Below are 22,435 nucleotides of genomic sequence, written 5' to 3'. Positions count from 1 at the left end.
ATGACCTAATCAGTCAGGATGGTGACTTGTTGGCCCCAAAATCCAGCATGGGAACTGAGGGAGCCAGCAGCATGTGCTGAATGCGGCCAATGAAGTGACTCTGCTGCTGACACTGCACCCAGTGGAAGCGTTGACGTTGGAGCTGCCGCAGCACATCCTGGGGCTATATTCAGAAGAGCTTTTTATGATGCCCCTCTGAAGGACAGTCTGCCATCAAATCAGTAGCAAAAATGGAAGGGACAGAAGCCGCCCCAGAGCCTAGTAAGTTTCTGGCTGTTTAATGTTTATTAATACAGGAATGGGAGGGATTTCCATTCTATGAACCAAGTCTTGGCTAGCAGCACATATCCACTAATGGCAGATTATATGCCAGCACCTTGAAAATGAATTCTTACTGGAAAGGTGCACATTTTTGCTAGAACAACGAGGAGTTCGGTGGCACCTTAAAGACTAACATTTATTTGGGCATCAGTTTTCGTGGGTAAAAACCCACTTCTTCAGATGCACGGAGTGAAAGTTACAGATGCAGGCATTATGTACTGACACATGAAGAGAAGGGAGTTACTTTACAAGTGGGGAACCAATGATGACAAGGCCAATTCAATCAGGGTGGATGTAGTCTACTTCCAATAACAGATGAGGAGGTGTCAATTCCAGGAGAGGGAAAGTTGCTTTCGTAGTGAGCCAGGCACTCCCAGACCCTATTCAAGCCCAAATTAATGGTCTTAAATTTGCAAATGAATTTTAGTTCTGCTGTTTCTCTTTGAAGAAGAGACTTCGGACATCAGGAATGGTAACATACAAAAGCCAGTAGGAGAACACTTGAATCTTCCTGGACATTCTATAAAAGATTTAAAAAGTAGCCATACTTGAACAAACAAACTTCAAAAACAGACTTCAAAGAGAAATGCAGAACTAAAATTTTCCCCTTCCTGTCTCTTTTATTCTTTGCTTTCCCCAAAAAAATAAAGGAGAGAGAGAGAAAAAAAACTGATTGTTTTCATATTGTGAAAACTAAAACAAAATGAAAACCTTCAATCTGAAATGAAATGAAATTACCATTTTTATTTTGTTTCAATTAAAATAATTCCAAGAAAAATATTGAATGAAATGTAAAAAATGCATTTATGTTCATGCAACATACTTAGCTGGAGGTTGGTTGAAAATATTCCACTGAAACTTTTTTTTAACAAGAAATTGGGGTGTTTTTTTATTGAGGAAATCAAATATTGTGGAAAGCATCTGTTTTCCTTGAAAAAAATTGAATTTTCATCACAAATGGAAAGCCCCCAGTTCAAACATATTGAGCTGAAAAACATTTTTTTTTAATGTTTTTTGGCTGAAAATTTTCAGTTGTCCAAAGCTGAACATTTTTGGGGGATTTTCCATGAAAAGTTGAAAATTTCTGTGGGAACCCCCCCGTCCTCCTCCATTCTCCAATCAGCTCAAATACTTGCTTTTCCCCAAACCAGCTTTAGCACCCATCCCATGAAAATCAGTTTCCTCTAAAGTGTTTCAAGTTGGATAGCCAAAATCACATCACAAGTCCTTTATTGACATTTTAGGCCAGTAACTATAGAATATTCTTCATAAAAGGCTACCCTGATGTTCCCATGCCTGGACAAAACACATCCATGAACTTGACACTTTTGTGTGTGTGTGTGTGTGTGTTTTGTTAAAAGCAAATGTTTAATGGAAAATAAATTTTGCTGCTAATGAAATTATTGTGTGCCAGGAATTTTCCCAGTTTTTAGAAGCTGAAATAATGAGTTTGACTTTGCACATTTTTAATGTATTTTTCTATTTTTATTATTTTGCCACGACACACAACCAGCTTTAATTATAAACTGGGCGTGCACGGTGAGATGACACTTGCCAAAGATGCAGCAAACCTTTTCAGTGTTGCATGTGGAGGATGAATGTAAAAGCTGTGCTGTAGCAAGAGACAGTGTCTGCCATCTTTGACTGATTTGTTGGGAAACCTGACAATGACGCTAGGGGCTCCATCTCCCTCTGTTAATCCCCTACAATACATGGGGAAGACATTGATTGGCACATTTACAAAATAAAGTATCCATCAATTATGCATATTAGACAGGTAAAGAAGTGTGGGAAATAAAAACTTTCCCCCACTACTCTGTTCTAAAGATCAGCTAGATCCTCAGCTGCTGGAAACAGATTTCAGTGGAGCAATGCTGATTTACACCAGCTGAGGATCTGGTCCTGTTTCTAAAGGATGTACTGCAGGCTTTACAGAAAAGGCAGCCTAAAGCCTGTCATTTTGTCAGGGACCGGGGCCCTCTCACTTTGCTTTCCCTTTCCCACTTGCCTCTCTCCCAGTAGCCACACACAACAGTGCCTCAGATGGGGCTGCTTTCACAGTTCAGTTTAGATTCATGTCAAAATGGAAGCAGTTAAGAGTCCTGATTATTGCCCGCACATGTCACCCCATCACCTAGAGCAGTGCCTTCCTACTGTGTGCTTTTCTTACATCCTCGGGGCTCACATCCTAAGAGCTGCCATATCAGATTACACCACTGGGGCTTCTAGACAGCATCCTGCCCCTGGCCCTGGTGAATGCCTCAATCTTCTCCCTTGCAGCTTCCAAATACTTGTGCAATACTTGAGAAGGGGGGAAGAAAGAGGACATTCCCTACTGACCACCATAGGTGACAGGTTTACGTCTTGAAGCATGAAATTTTATTATCTTTGCCATTGTCTTAGCTCGTATAACAGCGTATGTTGTGAATAACCATTACATTATCCAAAGCCGGCCACACTATTTGACTTAATGGTCTCCTGTGGCAGTAAATTCCGGAGGCTGACTACAGGCTGCACAAAGTCATATTTCTCTGTGTTCAGTTTAAATCGAATGCCCTTTTCCTTTAAATGAGTGCCCCGTTGTCCTCTTGGTATGGGGCAAAGTTACAGACAATGACTGATCAGTCCCTATACCTCAGCTGTGTCCCCTGCCACTTTCCTCCTTTCCATGCTAAAATAACTGTCAGCTATTCTGACTGCTGCAGTCTCATTTCCACTACCCTTTCCCAGCATCATTTCAAATTCTGCTATTTGGCTTCTAGGTATTTAAGGCCCAGTGGGATCACATGACTAATCTAACCAGCTCAGTCTTATTCACAAAATACTCGGTAGTCACTTCCTATCACCAATCAATTGCAATGCCACTTTTCCCAGGCTTTGTTTTAGTCAGAGGCTCTGAGGCAAACCTGCAGAAATTGCTTCCATCCTCACTGCATGGCCCTGATTGTGTCAATGCTTCAAAGTGGTGTGCGCATTCCAGGAATCTATGGAGCTTCATGCACCATCTGATAAGGCTGACATTGATATTAATCTACTAACATTTCTATGGAAGCCCCTGGCACTCTCCCTTCCATTCTTTTAAACATGAGGTAATAATTTCAGCTGACAGCTGTATTTTGGGTTTTTTTCTGCAGGAGAGGAACTCAATGGCATTTCCATCAGAAAGATTCTTTACAAGCGGCAGCGGAGAAACACAAGCAGCATGTGCAGAGTAGTACGTGTCAAGGGAACGGGAAGAATAATTTAAACACAAAAGTGAGATAGCCATGTGCAAAGACAGTTGAGTCTCATGGGGCAGATGTTGGAGACGGGAGATAGGAAATAGCACTTGTTAAGAAGAAACCATTTAAAAGGCGTTTGGCCTCTCCATTAGATACCCACTAACTTATCTCACCGCTCTCTCCCAGCTTCGTATTTTAAAATGGTTGGTCTAGGATATCAATGGACCAATGATTTCTCAACTGGGGATCTGCCCTATGCATTTCTGATGCAGCTGGGACCCACGTCTCAGTCATAGGAAATTGGTGCGGTCTGTTAAAAGCTTAGGGGGAAGGCCAGCCAGATTCACTTCCTTTGGTGTCACTTCTTTCCTATAACATTTAGTTGTATCTAGTTTTGGCTGGAGTGCCAATGTTAAAAGCCCATCATGCCCTTTAGGAAAATATCTGACTCTCTTGCTGTGCCTACCTTATTGCTGCTGGTAATTTTGCTATTACCCTGTCGTGAGGTGAACCAGCTAATCTGTAGAGTTCTGTCATCGAAGGCCCAAGGAGTGCCTTGTTTCTGAATCATATTCTCTCAGCTAAAGCTTTTGGCAGCATGCACACCGCAGGGGCTTATGATGTTACAAAGAAAGATTTGTCTGATACGTGGTGTTCTTTTTTCTTTCATAAGCCAGAGGATGCTAATTCATTTTGCCTCTCTGCAGCCTGATGTACTGACTGTGCTCACAGTGGTCAACACTAGAGTTTTAGTTCTTACCTTCTTACATTTCATATTTCACTTATACCTCTGCTTATGAAATTGATTTTCTTTCCCGTCTCCTGCATCAGCATCAAGATGGACCAAGGAGGTGCTGTTCAGATCTGGATCAGGCTTAGGCTAGGTTTTCAGAATAGAGTTCAATGCCAAATCTAGGTTGGGTTTGGATGAAATGGAACCAAAATCATATAAGCCAGGGGGTGGCAACCTTTCAGAAGTGGTGTGCCGAGTCTTCATTTATTCACTGTAATTTAAGGTTTCGCGTGCCAATCATACATTTTAACATTTTTAGAAGCTCTCTTTCTATAAGTCTATAATATATAACTAAACTATTGTTGTATGTAAAGTAAATAAGGTCTTTAAAATGTTTAAGAAGCTTCATTTAAAATTAAATTAAAATGCAGATCTCCCTGGACCAGTGGCCAGGACCCGGGCAGTGTGAGTGCCACTGAAAATCAGCTCGCGTGCCGCCTTCGGCACGCGTGCCATAGGTTGCCTACCCGTGATATAAGCACTAGATTTTTGCCTTTTGGGGCCATAATCTTGTAATAACAGCTATTAACATCAGATGGCAGTTGCCTCTAAATCAGAACTGGAAAATAGATTCTTTCCAGTTCTAGATCCTATCAGAGGTGAGCTCAGATACAGGAATCTATCCGAATTGTGAAGAGCTTTGCATTCAAGAGCCTAGTTTTGGCAAATTTGCCCTTGAGATGTAAATGTTAGCTTCCTTGGTACCTTCCTTAGTTGGATATCATCAGGCAGGGCAAAGGGCCAGTGCTTTGTAACAGGGATTCAGCTCTTCTGCTGCAGGACAAAGAACATGTTTGGCCTGCCCCCATTGGTTCAGTTGTATCAGTTGTCCCATGGGGCTTAATACTTACAAAAGAAGTCCCAACAATGTGCCACTGCTCAGTGTTTAAAAGATGCAAAATAAAGATCCCAGCAGCTTTCATTCTAAAAAGACATGATGAATACAAAGGATTTTAGTGAGATCTTTGGGATATGTGATCATTCTAGGATATCTTAGCTATTTCTCTTACATATAGTCCGAAAGCCTTTGACAAGGTCCCTCACCAAAGGCTCTTAAGGAACCTATATAGGCATTGGATAGAGGGGAGGGCCTCTCGTGGATCAAGAACTGGTTGAAAGATAGGAAATCAAGGTTAGAAATGAATGGTCAGTTTTCACAATGGAGAGAGGTGAACAGTGGGGTCCTCCAAGGATCTGTACTGGGAGCTGTTCTGTTCAACACATTCATTAATGATTTGGAAAAGGGGATGAAGAGTGAAGTGGAAAAGTCTACAGATGGTACAAAATTATTCAAGATAGTTAAGTCCAAAGCAGACTGCAATGAATTACAAAGGGATCTCACAAAACTGGGTGATTGGGTAAAAAAATGGCTGATGAAATTCAACATTGATAAGTGAAAAATAATGCACATTGGAAAACATAATCCCAACTATATATATATATATATATACAATGATTAGCTGTTACCACCCAAGAAAGAGATCTTGGTGTCACCGTGTATAGTTCTATGTAAATGTCCGCTCAATGCACAGCAGCGGTCAAAAAGGCTAACAATATGTTAGAAACTACTAAAAAAAGGGATAGAAAATAAGACAGAAGATATCATAATGCTACTACCTAAATCCATGGTGTGCACCCACAGTTTGACTATTGTGTCCAGTTCTGATCACTCCACCTCAAAGAAGGATATAGTGGAACTGGAAAAGATTCAGAGTAGGGTTACAAAGATGATCAAAGGTATGGAACAGCTTGCATATGAGGAAAGACTAAAAAGCTTAGGGCTATTCAGCTTAGAAAAGAGACAATTATGGGGGGGATAGCATAGCAGTGTATAAAATTATGAATGGTGTAGAAGAAGTGACTAGAGAAGTGTTATTTAGCCTTTCCCACAATATAAAAACTAAGAGTCACCTGATAAAATTAATAGGCAGCAGGTTGAATATAAACAAGGGGAAGTACTTTTTCACACAATGCACAACTAACCTGTGGAACTCATTGTCATGGGATATGTGATGCCTAATAGTGAATGGATCACTTGATGATTACCTGTTGTGTTCATTCACTCTGGAGCACCTGGCATTGGCCACTGTCAGAAGACAGGATACTGGTCTAGATGGACCTTTGGTCTGACCCAGTATGGCCGTTCTTATGTTCTTAAAGTATAATTGTGTTAAGAAAAGAACTAGATTAGTTCATGGAGGATAGGTCCTTCAATGGCTATTAGCCAAGATGGTCAGAGATGCCACCCCATGGATCATTCCATAATTACCCTATTCCTCTGAAGTTCTGTACAGGCCAACGACAGAGACAGGACACTGGGCAATATGGACCATGGCCTGACCCTGTATGCAGCTCCTATGTTCTTAACAGTCTTACGTTAAAACTGCTACAAGAATTTTGTCCTTTTGGTAGCAGCAACTTCTCAAGCTAGCAGGTATGAATGAATAATTAATCAGACAAGAACGATGTTTTTATCTGAGTTACACAAGTCACACAGCACGCTTAATTACACTCCATTAACTGAGCATCAAACTGCAAAATGCCAAATCAGAATGGTCTTGGAGAAGTAGCGAGGAGGGCTTTAAACCTAGTGAGGAGGGCTTTAAAGTAGGTTTGAAGGGGACAGGTGAGCAAAGCCCACAGGTAAGTGGAGAACATGGAGACCTGGGAGATGGGTCAGAAACAAGAGGGAGCGTGGGCTATAATGGCAGAGAGAAAGGAGGGTCAGGGCAAAACTGGGAGACAAGATCAAATCAGTATCTTAGAAGCCTATATACAAATGCAAGAAGTATGGGTAATAAGCAGGAAGAACTGGAAGTGCTAATAAATAAATACAACTATGACATTGTTGGCATCATCGAAACTTGGTGGGATAATACACATGATTGGAATGTGGGTGTGGATGGGTACAGCTTGCTCAGGGAGGATAGACGGGGGAAAAGGGAGGAGGTGTTGCCTTATATATTAATAATGTACACACTTGGACTGAGGTGGAGATGGACATAGGAGATGGAAGTGTTGAGAGTCTCTGGGTTAGGCTAAAAGGGGTAAAAAACAAGGGTGATATCATGCTAGGAGTCTACTACAGGCCACCTAACCAGGTGGAAGAGGTGGATGAGGCTTTTTTATAACAACTAACAAAATCATCCAAAGCCCAAGATTTGGTGGTGATGGGGGACTTCAACTATTCAGATATATGTTGGGAAAATAACACAGTGGGGCACAGACTATCCGGTAAGTTCTTGGACTGCATTGCAGACAACTTTTTATTTCAGAAGGTTGAAAAAGCTACTGGGGGGAAGCTGTTCTAGATTTGATTTTAACAAATAGGGAGGAACTCATTGAGAATTTGAAAGTAGAAGGCAGCTTGGGTGAAAGTGATCATGAAATCATAGAGTTCACAATTCTAAGGAAGGGTAGAAGGGAGTGGAGACAATGGATTTCAGGAAGGCGGATTTTGGTAAGCTCAGAGAGCTGATAGGTAAGGTCCCATGGGAATCAAGACTGAGGGGGGAAACAACTGAGGAGAGTTGGCAGTATTTCAAAGGGACACTATTAAGGGCCCAAAAGCAAGCTATTCTGCTGGGTAGGAAAGATAGAAAATGTGGCAAAAGACCACGTTGGCTTAACCACGAGATCTTGCATAATCTAAAAAATAAAAAGGAGTCATATAAAAAATGGAAACTAGGACAAATCACAAAGGCTGAATATAGGCAAACAACACAGGAACACAGGGGTGAGATTAGAAAGTCAAAGGCACAAAATGAGCTCAAACTAGCTACAGGAATAAAGGGAAACAAGAAGACTTTTTACCAATACATTAGAAGCAAGAGGAAGACCAAGGACAGGGTAGGCCCACTGCTCAGTGAGGAAGGAGAAACAGTAACAGGAAACTTGGAAATGGCAGAGATGCTTAATGACTTCTTTGTTTCGTTCTTCACCAAGACGTCTGAAGGAATGCCTAATATAGTGAATGCTAATGGGAAGGGGGTAGGTTTGAAAGATAAAATAAAAAATAACAAGTTAAAAATCACTTAGAAAAGTCAGATGCCTGCAAGTCACCAGGGCCTGATGAAATGCACCCTAGAATACTCAAGGAGCTAATAGATGAGGTATCAGAGCCTCTAGCTATTATCTTTGGAAAATCATGGGAGACAGGAGAGATTCCAGAAGACTGGAAAAGGGCAAATATAGTGCCCATCTATAAAAAGGGAAACAAAAACAACCCAGGAAACTACAGACCAGTTAGATTAACTTCTGTGCCAGGGAAGAGAATGGAGCAAGTAATTAAGGAAATCATCTGCAAACACTTGGAAGGTGGTAAGGTGATAGGGAATAGCCAGCATGGATTTATAAAGAACAAATCATGTCAAACCAATCTGATAGCTTTCTTTGATAGGATAATGAATCTTGTGGATAAGGGAGAAGAGGTGGACGTGGTAGACCTAGACTTTAGTAAGGCATTTGATATGGTCTTGCATGATATCTTACCAATAAACAAGAAAAATTCAACTTATATGGGGCTACTATAAGGTGGATGCATAACTGGCTAGATAACTGTACTCAGAGAGTAGTTATCAATGGTTCCCAATCCTGCTGGAAAGGTATAACAAGTGGGGTTCCGCAGGGATCCGTTTTAGGACTGGCTCTGTTCAATATCTTCATCAACGACTTAGATGTTGGCATAGAAAGTACGCTTATTAAGTTTGCAGATGATACCAAACTGGGAGGGATTGCAAGTGCTTTGGAGGATAGGGTCATAATTCAAAATGACCTGGACAAATTGGAGAAATGGTCTGAGGTAAACAGGATGAAGTTTAATAAAGATAAATGCAAAGTGCCCCACTTAGGAAGGAACAATCAGTTTCACACATACAGAATGGGAAAAGACTGTCTAGGAAGGAGTACGGCAGAAAGGGATCTAGGGGTTATAGTGGACCACAAGCTAAATATGAGTCAACAGTGTGATGCTGTTGCAAAAAAAGCAAACATGAGTCTGCGATGCATTAACACGTATGTTGTGAGCAAGACATGAGAAGTCATTCTTCCGCTCTACTCTGCGCTGGTTAGGCCTCAACTGGACTATTGTGTCCAGTTCTGGGCACCGCATTTCAAGAAAGATGTGGAGAAATTGGAGAGGGTCCAGAGAAGAGCAACATGAATGATTAAAGGTCTAGAGAACACGACCTATGAAGGAAGGCTGAAAGAATTGGGTTTATTTAGTTTGGAAAAGAGAAGACTGAGAGGGGACATGATAGCAGTTTTCAGGTATCTAAAAGGGTGTCAAAAGGAGGAGGGAGAAAACTTATTCATCTTATACTCTAAGGATAGAACAAGAAGCAATGGGCTTAAACTGCAGCAAGGGAGGTTTAGATTAGACATTAGGGAAAAGTTCCTAACTGTCAGGGTGGTTAAACACTGGAATAAACTGCCTAGAGAGATTGTGGAATCCCCATCTCTGGAGATATTTAAGAGTAGGTTAGATAAATATCTATCAGGGATGGTCTAGACAATATTTAGTCCTGCCATGAGGGCAGAGGACTGGACTTGATAACCTCTTGAGGTCCCTTCCAGCCCTAGAATCTATAAATCTATGAATCTATGAAAGTATCCTATAACCCTCACACACAGTTCTCTCTGTGAGTGATGAAGACACTGGTAGGGTATTCTTGCAGTGCAATGTTGTGCGAATGTATAGTGTAAAATAACAGACAATCTAATTCCAGGGACTTCAGCTGGCTTTTGGAATGCAAATTTCAACTGTCAGATCTTAATTAAAAAGTACCAGTCAGCACTATTTAAAAAGTGGAAGAGAACTAAGTGGTAGGTTGTTGGGGAAAATGTGCAACTTGCCTTCTAAATGCAGTAGGTAGGGTGACAGGTATGTAATTACCATCACATCAAGTGAAGGACAAGAAACAGACTACAGTTCCTGAAGGGGTGGAGCTTCAGCAATTTTCAATGTGGCAAAGGGGTTCTTCAGTCAGAGTTAATTTATAATTCCTTTTATTTCAAAAGAGAATCTCCTTTTATGTTGAACCTCCCTGAACCTTAGAAAGTGGTGACATTTGCTGGGTTGAGTTGTTACATGAAGAGGATGGCATTAACACAAATGCACATGCTTCATGTGTCAGTTAGAGCGGAGTTTGAGGCATTGCATTGTGCTCAGGTGTTTATCCGCCTTTGTGCTGAAATACATTACCTTTCAGCTACCTGTAATCTCCCACTCAGTATACAGCGCAGCAAAGGGACTGATCCAAAGGCCATTAAAATCAGTGGCCCACTGGCCCTAAGTAAAGAACTTTCATCAACAGCTACTAGTTAAGCAGATTTAGGGTGACCAGACAGCAAGTGTTGGGGGTAATAGGAGCCCATATAAGAAAAAGACCCCAAAATCCGGACTGCCCCTATAAAATCGGGACATCTGGTCACCCTAAGCAGATCTGAGGTTTTAAGTGGGTGGTACTTAACTCCCCCCTTCCCCAATCTCCCACCTTAGTAAAGTGCAGAAATTCTAAGTCATAGAGCATACTGTATGGCCTATGAAAAATCCATCAACATGTTCCATGCAGTACTGCACAAGGACAATATTATTTTTATTGCAGTAGCGCCTAGAAGCTCCAGTCCTGGATCAAAACACCATTGCGCTAGGTGCTGCACAAACACAAAACAAAAAGATAGTCCCTGCCCCTAAGAACTGACAATCAAAGTAATAATAATAAACCAGATCCTGAGGCAGTGTAAATCGGCATTGACTGCAGTGAGGTGGTGCTGATTGACGCCAGCTGAGGCGTTGGTCTAATATATAGTCAATTAGAATTTGAGCTCCGTATGCGGAGTATCACATCATGGTTCACAAAGAAGCAATAGATTCTCTCTCTTTAGCTCTGGTGAGACTCCACATTCACTTCCAGCACTTCCTTCCCAGAAAGATACAGACAAATGGGAGGGAGTTCAGTGACAAACAGCAAAAAAACTTGGAGCCTGGTTCATGAGGAAAGCATGAATGATGGTTCAGACACTGGAAGTGGGGACTGTTAAGTGTACAAGTCATTGATGAGTGCAACACTAAGGAGGGAGAATTACTTTGGGTGGTACAAGGTATGGGATGAAATTAAGAAAGGCAAAATTGAAGTCAAATAATAGGAAAAACTTCCTGACTGTCAGATATCTGAAACTGTGGAAGCCCTTTCTCTAAGTACTATTGAAAATAGACTGGACAAAAGCATTAGAAAACATATTATTGCAGGGAACAATCCTGCACCGCAGAAGCATGAATAATATGATCTAATGCTCTCCCACCCACCCACACCCCTTGTCTCTAGTTTCTAGGGTGAAATTTTGCCTTTGGATTTACTCATGCAAATACAGTTTCAGGACAGATTGACAGAAGAACTGCAATGCCAAAAGAGTAAACGATTTGTAAATAAAAGAATAAAAGGCTTTAGCTAAATGGTAGGGTTAGGGTCAGAGTTCACATGGAAGTTGATGAGAGTTGTGTATGTCTGAATTCAGAGTTTGGCCCAGGGCTTTTAGGACACATACGCAGCCCTTCACACACAGCTGATGTCGGCATGTACTTGTTTGGAATAATGGCACTGGCTGGTTGTGTTGTACATTAAATCTAATGTTTCTACTCTCTTTTTCGGTGTGTGTGTGTGTGTGTGTCAGGGTACGCATGGAAAGTGGAAAAAAAGACCCTGCAAAAAACCAATGTGAATGATTAGTCTTTGGGAAAATTTTAAGATACTAATGAGAGGTTTAACTTTAAATATTCCTGATTTTTGTGAACTTAAGTCAGAGTGTTGAAATAATGAAATACCATTTTTACATTTAACTTGAGTATCTGGAGATATGCAGGTTTAACAATCATAGCTCATATTCAGAAATGGCAACATGTTAAGCTAATTTTCCTTTCCCCCATTATAAAATGGGTATAGTTAATCTGTAAGACCAAAAAGGCTTTGGACTATCCATCTTCTTTGATAATTATATAGTCAGTTCTAAAGAAAAACATTGTATTAAATACTCAGTTGTCAGTCAGAAACATATCTGTTTAGAATTTAAATTATATATGTTTAGGTTACATATGCAATATGTACGTGACAGACTAGACTAGAACCATTATTCATAAATAAAAGATGCATTATGCTACTTAATTACAGTGTGACCCTAGTGCTCCGAACTCCAATTAAACCAAGTTCAGTTCTATACTTGCTCAGTATGGTACAGAAAGAAAGATGATACTTCCTCCCCCACCCCCTTATCTGTCCTGTCTATTGGAAGATCTTTGGGGGCAGGGACTGTCTCATACTGTGTGCTACAGTGTCTAGGCAACACTACATTGTCACATGCACTTCCTGGAGCCCAGACTGCAGAGAAGATGCTGTTTGACTTTGTAAGGACCAGTAAACTTCAGATGCTGTTGTTTTGTTTTGCTGAAATATGTCAGTATTGGAATTTTTGATGAAAAATTGAATTTTCCACAGAAAAAAAATCCTCCTGTTTTGTCAAGCGCAACTGATTATATGATCCTCCAACTTCTCAGGTGTCTGTTTGGGGTTATGCATCTGAAAGAAAGCATAAGAAGGGAGGATTTGGTTTGCTTTACTGTAACCTAGCCACCACACAGATATTTTTGTCCGTTCTTTTTAAAGCTCTGGATTGCTGTCAGAGGCTTCACGTTGATGGAGCAAAACATGCTTGAATTTCTACTGAATGTTCCAGGTAGGACCTAACATACTGACTTCACTGGAACATTAATGAAACATCAAATGCACAGCAAGCAAATTTAAAGATCCTCAGCTAAAGCCGCAAAAGAACAAAAAAATTCCACTCCTGGGCTGAGGCTGTGTTTGCTCACTTTTAGCATAAGATCAGTCCATATGGCAGGAGCATATAAAGGAGATTCCCTGTCATTCTCTTTGCCTACTACTGCAGGCACCGGTGCAATGATTTCAGGCCATTCATAAATATTGTCCATAGTGGAGAAACAAAGCAAAGATCATAGTCCAAGGAAGGCTATGAGCAGATGCTGGTCCTCCAGGACAGTAAGAAGCCCTGAATTCCCACCTGCCAGAAAGAACATAGAATTACTGGGGCTGCTGAGAGATACCATGTTTCATATGTGTCAATTACAGTATATTTCAAAATCTAACCAGAAAACAGATATGGCTCCTGCCAAGACTACCTAATCTGCTGCTGCTGCTGCTTTAGTCTCATGATTTGAAATCGTGAGTGTTGGCAAAATATTTTAATCTTTAATTTTTGAATGAATTTTGTGTGCAGGAAAGGTGCCAGATTTACATCTTAGAAACGGAAATTCTCCATTTACTAACATGATGTCAATCCGCAGAGCAGGCGCTAGGCATCGAGGTGCTGGAACATTGTTTATAGTGGGGGTGCTGAGAGCCATTGAACCAAACTGTAAACCCTGTATATGATGGAAACCTCTTCAAACCAGGGGATGAGGCACCACCCCCAGCACCGCTAGTTCCAGCACCTATGCTAGACATAAGCAGACTAAGCAATTGCTTAGGGCCCCAAGCAGCTCAAGGGCCCCCCCAATTTGCTTCTTATTATAAGCACTTGCCTGCTTTAGTATTGTGGATGCCCCCCCAAATATTCCTGCTTTGGGCCCCCAGTGAGCTAGCGCCGGCTGTGTCGATCTGTTTCATCGATCTGATCTTATATTATCTATCAGGATTTTCCATTTCTATCAAAGCTCCGGAGGAGTTTCCTGTAAACAAAGATACTTCATTGTCCTCCTTCAGATCCCTCCTTAACACTCTTTTGCCACAATGCAAAAAGTGTTAGCAGCTGTGAGCTGAGATCACTGCCTATCCCGCCGATCAGTGCTGTCTCATTGTTTCTTTGGGCTCCTCTGTCTGGATCCATCAGTTGTCTTTTCTCTCATACTTAGATTGTAAACTCTTTGGGGCAAAGGACTTTTTGTTACACAGTGCCTAGCACAATGGGGTCTTGGTCCATGACTGGGCCTCCTATATACAACTGCAATACAAATCATCATCAAATAGCATTATCTACAGTGCAGGTTTCCTTCACTGCCCTAATGTGCCTGACCTCCTTATGGGGCGGAAACGCAAACTCAGATTTGTGCCTAGAAAATACAGTTGCATGTGCAAATCAGGTAGTTAGGGACAGGTTACACAGCTGCTCATGGCAATCCTGCATGCACACAGTAGAGTTTACGTGCACGTATGAAAACATTTTGATGCCATTATAGAGCCTCCGTTGCAGCCACTTGGAAAATCTGGTTTTAAATGCACCTGATGCCAAGATTGGGAAACAGGCTAATGTTTCTGGTGCTGGCAGAAAGGTTTCTTTACTCAGAATTCAGGGCAACGTTAAGATATTAAATTGGATTTCTAACAGGCAAGAACACCAAGCCACAAGGAAAAAGTGAAACCGTAGAAAAAATGTTTTATAATGCAACATGTGAATCCTCTTGGTCACACACAGTGGGCTTAGCTGCTGAGCAGGGGCAAAGCTGGTGGGCACAAGGGCAAAACTGTAATCTTCAGACTCCCTTAGCACAAAGGCTAGTTATGTCTGGTACGGTTGCAGGACTTAGACTCCTTGAAGAGTGCAGGGAGGGCTGGCACCAGGGGTGCTGGAACAATTTGTATCGCGGGGGTGTTGAGAGCTGTTGAAGCAAACTGTAAATCCTATATATGATGGAAACCACTTCAAGACAGGGGGTGCTGCAGCACCCCACCACCTCTGGTTCCAGCAACTGTGGGTGGCATTGTGACCTTGCTCCTCCAGAGTGAAAGTGCAACCTGGAATAGAGTATTGCTGTGGGTGAGTGCCCCTCCTAATTGCCTCCTGCTGCTAGACGTGGCTTATTGCCACAAGCGAGATGTGTAGCGCTATTAAAAATAGACCTGCTTGAATAGTATTTGCTGCATAATTTATTCAACACATGTCACTGATTTCCCCTCTCCCCCCCGCATTATACACCCACATTACGGAGCTAATAATTTGTGAATATTAATTGCAGGACTTGTTCATCGCATCTCACATAACGTTCCAAATAAAATTATTTGCCAAGACTTGTTCAGGGTTAATAAATGCGTTGGGGAAATAGCCAGATTTCGGTTTAAAAACCGAAACGCTGCAGTGATTCATAGCTTTCGCTCCACTTTGATGGTAGCAATAAAGGGCAGCTCCTGGCAAGGGAAGCATTGTCAGCCTCACTACGCGGGAATGGTGCTAATAGGGAGAGACAGGAACTGAGGGGTGGGTAGGGTTAAAAATGGGGGCTGTAGGTACACAGAGGACATGCGGATCAGGAGGGATCTGCAGATCCTGTGTACTGAATCCCCTACACTCCTTCCACATGGAAGAAACCTGCCATCTCTCCTCTGATCCAATGATCAAGTAGAAACTCTGCACAGGTTCCCCTCAGATGGGGTTAGAGCTTCAGCTAGTTTAAACCAGCTCCATTGGTTGTGCCCATTTACATCAGCTGATGATCTGGCCCCATGGAGTTTATTTTCTCCTATGCAGGTTTTTCCAGGCGGGTCAATCTGGACTAAGGATTTTTAAGAGCAATTCACTATTTTTCTTCTGATTAGGACCAAAACAGTAAAAGCCATTGCACAGGGTTGGGAAACGCAGCTAGAAAAAACAAACCATGGTTGAATAATACCTATTGTCCAAATGTGTCGATATGTGAGCAGGACTGAAAACGATGACGGCCGGGTTCTGTTCCTGGCTTTGCCAATGAGTCACTGTGTGACCTCAAGCAAAGCACCTGATGGGCTAGATCCTCAGCTGGTGCAGATCAATATCGCTTTATTGATTTTGGAGGAGCTGCAATGATTTATACCAGCTGAAGATCTGCCCAACGTGCTGTAGGGCAGGGACCATCTTTTTGTCCTGTGTTTGTACAGCACCCAGCACATTGGGTCCTGGTCCATGACTGGGGCTCCTAGGCACTGTGACAATACAAATAATAAATAATAGTGCCCATGCCTCAGTTTACCCAACTGTACATTTTCTTTTTGCCTAAGTAAAGACTGTGAGGTTTGGCCCTTAGTATAGTGTCTGAAAAGGAACTTAACGGCAGATGCAGAGACCACTGACGTTTTTCTATTGATTTCAGCGGGCTCTGGATGAGGTCCTTAAAGAAAGATGCGTGCAATAGAACTGGAGCAACATCTGTTTAGTGCGGTGAAGTACCAGAATGAGGAGAGGCAGGGGGAGGAGAGGCACCTTGCTGAATGGTATCACCTCCATTGTTCCACTCATGTCTGCTCCTGGGAGGGGGGCAGTTTAACAAGCAAAACATGTAGGCAAACAGTGCAACAGATGGTACAAACTGCTATTGAGGAAACATTTGAATGGGTAATGAAATATGGCTGCAACCATTTTACAGTTTACACACTGAATGCAAAACCAAACATGCTGTTTTCAGCAGGTTGTGGCTGTTTCCACTTGTAGATGCCAAGTGCTTTGGGGATATCAGAGGATCTGCCGCTTCCAAGTGTTTAGTACAGTAGCAGGCACTTATATAAGTGTTCAGAGTTATCACGTGTGGGTCCATGACAGTGGACCAGATTCCTGATGCTGAGCTCCACTCAGTGCAGAAGTGAAGAGAGGGTGCATAACAGGGCTAGTTACATTTTCATTCTTATATTTTGTATATTATTGTAACACCTAGATGGTCCCTCTGAGATTGGTGCCCCACTGTGCTAGGCACTGCTCAGACACATAGTGAAAGGCAGACCCTGTGCTGAAGGATTTACAGTCTAAACAGACACAGGGAGAGAGGCGAAAGAGAGGCAAAGTGACATACCTAAGGTGACCCAGTAGGTCAGTGGCAGAGCTGAGAATAGAAGCCAGGTGTCATAATCCCAGTCCAACACCACTAGACCACATTGTTTCTCATGGCATCTTGTGGGAATAGAGGAGGTTTTTGGGGTGGGGAGTGAGGAAGGGGGTGCTGGGTTTCTGTTATTTATGTTTCTGATCATGAACAGAAGAAAGAAATGAATAAAATGTATTTGTGTAAACATTTCAGAACCTTAAAAAAGTGTGTGTGTGGGGAGGGGATGAGATGGAGGGGTGATATGAGTTGGTTCTAGGAAGTGAAGGTTTGAGACTATTTTAGGGAGAGTTTTTATTTTTTCCAAATTCCTTCAACCATCCCTATTGCAAACATTTCCTGAATTGTGCAGGGCTGCACCTATTCCTTTGGTAAGAGGGGTGAAGTGAAGCAAGATCATTGGATCCTTGGGATCTAGACCCATTTGAAGAGACCCAGATGCAGAAATAATCACTGACCTGGTGATGAGGTGGCACACTAGGCACTTGCATGGTTCTGCCCTCAGCTCCTGAGGTCCTGTTATGCTGTCACATAAAGACCAGAAAGAAGGGGAGAGGAAGCAGAAACTGGCAGAGTTTTTGTATGCCAGGAAGATTAAGGGATGCAGGTAATGGCAACAGCTGCATAACATGGTCATCAGGGCTGTGACTACACTAAGATTTTTTTTTCTCCCTCTGATAAATTTCTCACCATCGCTGTTATGGAATATTGACAAACCAACAGTGCACACCATACTGATAACCGTTTCCTGCTACTAGAAACCAGGAGAAATGAGGAGATAAGCCACACTGACAACACAAGGTTTTTTCCCCCTGAAGACTATATTCCAGTGCTGCTAACACTGTTGGAGCTCCACTGCTGGGAATGCAGATATGGCTTCAAGTGGCTGCTGGAACTGTAAATATGTTGTGTAAACCTGCTTAGAGTTGATCTCCGTGACACAGCAATTACAATGCTGGCAAGTACCAGTGTGTCTGGAAAGTGCCTTCTCTATGCTAGTGCAAGTTCCACTCTTGCCACTGGTGGAGCTGCACCAGTATTAGTAATAGGGGCAAATTCTTCAGAAACCCGCCCCCACAACAACCTAGTGTAACGCTGACAGACCCTGGTCGTCAGCAGACAGGGTTGAACTTGGGACCTCTGGTGCTCAGTGCATGAGCCTCTACTGCGTGAGCTAAACGCCAACTGGCTGTAGAGCAGATCTCTCTCTCTCTCTCTCTCTCTCTCTCTCTCTCTCTCTCTCTCTCTCTCTCTCTCTCTCTCTCTCTCTCTCTCTCTCTCTCTCTCTCTCTCTCTCTCTCTCTCTCTCTCTCTCTCTCTCCCTCTCCCTCTCCCTCTCCCTCTCCCTCCCTCCCTCCCTCCCTCCGCCCACTAGATGGGACAGAGCACCACACCCAAGGAGGTGTGTGGGTTACACTAGCACACAGGGGCAGCTCCAGGCCCCAGCACGCCAAGCACGTGCTGGGGGCGGCATGCCGCGGGGGGTGCTCTGCCGGTCGCCGGGAGGGCGGCAGGCAGCCAGCCTTTGGCGGCGTGCCTGTGGAGGGTCCGCTGGTCCCGTAGCTCCACCGAAGCCGCGGGACCAGCAGACCCTCCGCAGGCACGCCTGCGGGGGGACCACCGGAGCCGTGGGACCGGCGACCGACAGAGCACCCCCCGCGGCATGCCGCCGAGCTTGGGGCAATGAAATGTCTAGAGCCACCCCTGCTAGCACAGGCTATGTAGTTTACCTCTTCATCTATCTAGGGCAGTGTTTCCCAAACTTGGAACGCCACTTGTGTAGGGAAAGCCCTTGGCGGGCCGGGCCGGTGTGTTTACCTGCCCCTTCCGCAGGTTCGGCTGATCACGGCTCCCACTGGCTGCGGTTCGCTGCTGCAGGCAAATGGAAGCTTCTGGAAGCAGCGGCCAGTACATCCCTCGGCCAGCACCGCTTTCCGCAGCTCCTATTGGCCTGGAGCAGCGAACTGTGACCAGTGGGAGCTGCGATCGGCCGGATCTGCAGATGTGTCAGGTAAACAAACTGGCCCGGCCCGCCAGGGGCTTTCCCTACACAAGCAGCGTCAAAAGTTTGGGAAACACTGATCTAGGGTAATTGTTGCAAATGTGGCATATCCCATAGGCAGGGGGACTGTGTCAGTATAGTAAACCAAACCCATCAACCAAGCAAAAAAAACCCCGATCTCAAGCAGAGATTACTAGAGACGCCAGGAAGTCCACTAGGAACTTGGCTACTGCTATTGAATCTATATGGAAGGGCTAAGAATCCATGGTGATGGATGTCAGTATAAAACCCTAAGATAGTTAGTAGAGCATTGCAGTAGCTAAAGCTGGCAGGATGGAACTGTTGACCAAAACAAGCTGTCAATAGTGTGCTGTCAATGTATGCAGAGCACGCCCTGCATGTCTGACTGGATTTGGTGTGTGGGAAGATTATGTCCAGCATCCTCTTCACAGAGTTACCTTGCACGCACCATATGTGCAAGGTCACACTGCATGGAGGACGCCATTTTGTAGAACAAAATGACATCGTCTGCACAGCGTGACCACACATGCATCATGTGAGGGTGCCGCATGTAGGACTGTCTCAAGAATGTGAGTGAGTTGTTGCATGTCTGATGAAACCTGTCACAGCATGCCACTGTGAAGCGATCCTTTAAAGAGGCTGAGAGGCAGGGTTCTGTCCATTGAAGAAGGTGGGATTTTCAATCCTTCATATAGGCCACATTTTATCTGTGTCATTTATCAGGGTGAGAGTCTGTGTCTAATTTATTTAATGTTGTAGAGGGAGCCTGGTCCTGCGAGGTGCATGGAAATCCATTGGAGTCAGCCCCAGCAGGCTCAGTCATCTGATGGTGAAAAATTAAAATGTGTCTATTGTGTCAATTATTTGCATGTTGCCATCTCTGTAATTTTTATTAGCAAATTCTCACTTGTTGCTATGTCATCAATCCAAACTGATGAGAACGGCTGTGGGATTATGATAAACCTGAGGCCTGACATAAAATGACAGATTCGTTTTGAGACCTCTGTGGACATTAGCAGCAGGAACTGAGGCCAGCAACAGAACATATTATTGTGGCTACTGCACATGCAACTGAAAGGAGCTGAGCAAAGTCAAAATGATAATTCGAGGCAGGTGCACACTAGGAGTATGTGATCATATGTGCACAACAGAATCTCGCCTGAGAGAAGAAAATAATGGCTGACAAAGTTTATCGTTAATATTTAAACAATATACTTTATACAGGAAAGACAGGAAGAAAATGTAACGGGAGATGGAAATGTACAGTAGCTTTGTATGTTTAACAAGACTAGATAGACACTGTTAAACTGTTAGGATCAGATCCTGCAGCTCTTGCACGAGTAGTGTGTACATGCCACAACGATGAAGAGAACGTATAAGTGAGACTCGTCATGGGAATCAGTGCTACTTAATGTAAAGAGTGCAGAATGGGGTTCTTAGTATTTATACCTTCAAATTTATGTTCCTGGAACATGGAGAAGATAAATACAAGTTTTTCTTTTGGTATTAAATAATACTTTAGAATGTAATTGTGCTACTAATGATGGTAGGGACGAGATATTCCTGGATGTGATAGCTGAAAGATTTCTTCACCAAATAGTCACCAAACCAACAAGAGAAACCAGGATTTCACCCCGGAAATGTATCTGAAATGTACAGCACTCTAGTGTCACCAACCGGTGAAGCTGATTAATGGTTGTTTGAACATTATTATTGCTCTATGAGGTGAAATGGCCGAGAACTTAAAAGTTGGGCAATAACAGACCACGAATCCCAGTGATGATTCAACCTGGTGATAGGCGAATAAAAAGAGCTCTCAGCCATACTTGAAGGTGTTACAGTTGCTTCACAATGACTCAAGAGACATTCTAGGCTTCAGAATGACATAAAAACCAGTGTGACAGTCCTGGAATCTGATTACATAGACTGTAATTACTTCATGTTATGATGTCTGTAGATACGTGATTTAATATGTGGCCTTATTTTCTGCTGTGTTTTGGGTCAAATTCTGCTCTCACTTAAACTGGTGTCAATCCAGAGTAATTCGATTTAGCTAACAGAGCTAACTCAAGATTTACAGCACTGTATCTAAGCGTATATTTTAGCCTGTTACATTTAGAGCTGGTCAGCGTAACCTGGAAAGCATTTGAGAAGAGATGGGGAATTTGAAAGGAGCAGATATGCAGTAGGGATGGAAGTCACTTCTGGGCAAAGGTGTATTTCAAAGCCTATGGACCACTTAATTCCTATTTTTATCACACTGATAATCCTCCCTTTACTGCTACATATTCACCTCGCTCCCACACCTTTTTCCCCAAAATACAAGCTCCACTCACTACAGAACTTTCTGTAATGAGAGAAGGGAGAGGAGCCAGAGACTCCATGAAGTCCATTAGGGACTTAGCTATTGCCAATCTAATAAATATGGAAGGCACTGATGTACTCTAGTGATGGTGGCAATGCAAAACCCTAAGATAAAATAGATACTTAGGACTAGTGCTGGCCCTCTGCATAAGTGACAGTTTCACCTAAGTTGAATACTGGCATAAATTCCAACACTATTGAGGTATACATGGTCTAGGCGCTATGGACTTGTGCTCATACAACTGTTTATTAACTCCATCTTTTCCATTTGCTTAATTTTTTCCTAAATGAAAAGTTTGAAGGAATTCTGTGTTTGCTTATGGTTAATTCTCTGCAATTCCAGAAAAAAGATTCTGTGCTTTTTTTGGTGCAATAACAAGATCTATTTTTTTAAGTACTTCAGTAGTTTTATTTTGCTTAAAAATGTTTAACCCACGTCCTCATTATCCCTATTATGCTCATGTAACACTATATGGATTTATCTTCTTGGGACGAAACAGATTGACAGTGTGCTTTAAAAGTTGAGAGACTACAGAAAATAAGCAAGAACATGCAATAGGCCATGTGATCAAAAAGAATAACTAGACCATGAAATAATTGCAGGGAAAAAAATCCAATAAGAAGGGTGGAACTGTGAAAAACATTAACTTTGATAATCACATTACACTCCGAGAGGATGTCAGATTTATTGAATGCAATGAAATGGGATGAGATAGTGGGGGAGAGTCAGATAATTCAAAGGCAAATTATTTTGTACATAAAGATTGTCTTTGTAATAAAGTAGCTATAAAATCAGACCAATGTGGATGAATAAGAAAGTCATGAAATGATCAGGAAAAAGAAATTGTAGGCTTCCAAAA

The 22,435-nt window shown here is 42.6% G+C and overlaps 1 long non-coding RNA gene across 2 annotated transcripts in view; it reads right to left on the bottom strand.

Moving 5' to 3' along the window:
- The window catches only part of LOC120403672, an 89,226-nt gene extending 70,164 nt beyond the window's left edge, over positions 1–19,062 (bottom strand). For both annotated transcript variants that reach the window (XR_005597680.1, XR_005597665.1), the window contains exon 1: positions 19,007–19,062. This is a non-coding gene — a long non-coding RNA (uncharacterized LOC120403672). The remainder of the gene's footprint in view (positions 1–19,006) is intronic.
- Positions 19,063–22,435: the final 3,373 nt, after the last annotated feature.

This window comes from Mauremys reevesii, linkage group 1 (genome assembly GCF_016161935.1).
Source record: "Mauremys reevesii isolate NIE-2019 linkage group 1, ASM1616193v1, whole genome shotgun sequence".
Lineage (NCBI taxonomy): Eukaryota > Metazoa > Chordata > Testudines > Geoemydidae > Mauremys > Mauremys reevesii.
Note: the sequence above shows the minus strand (reverse complement) of the source record. Positions and strands in the feature narration are given on the sequence as shown.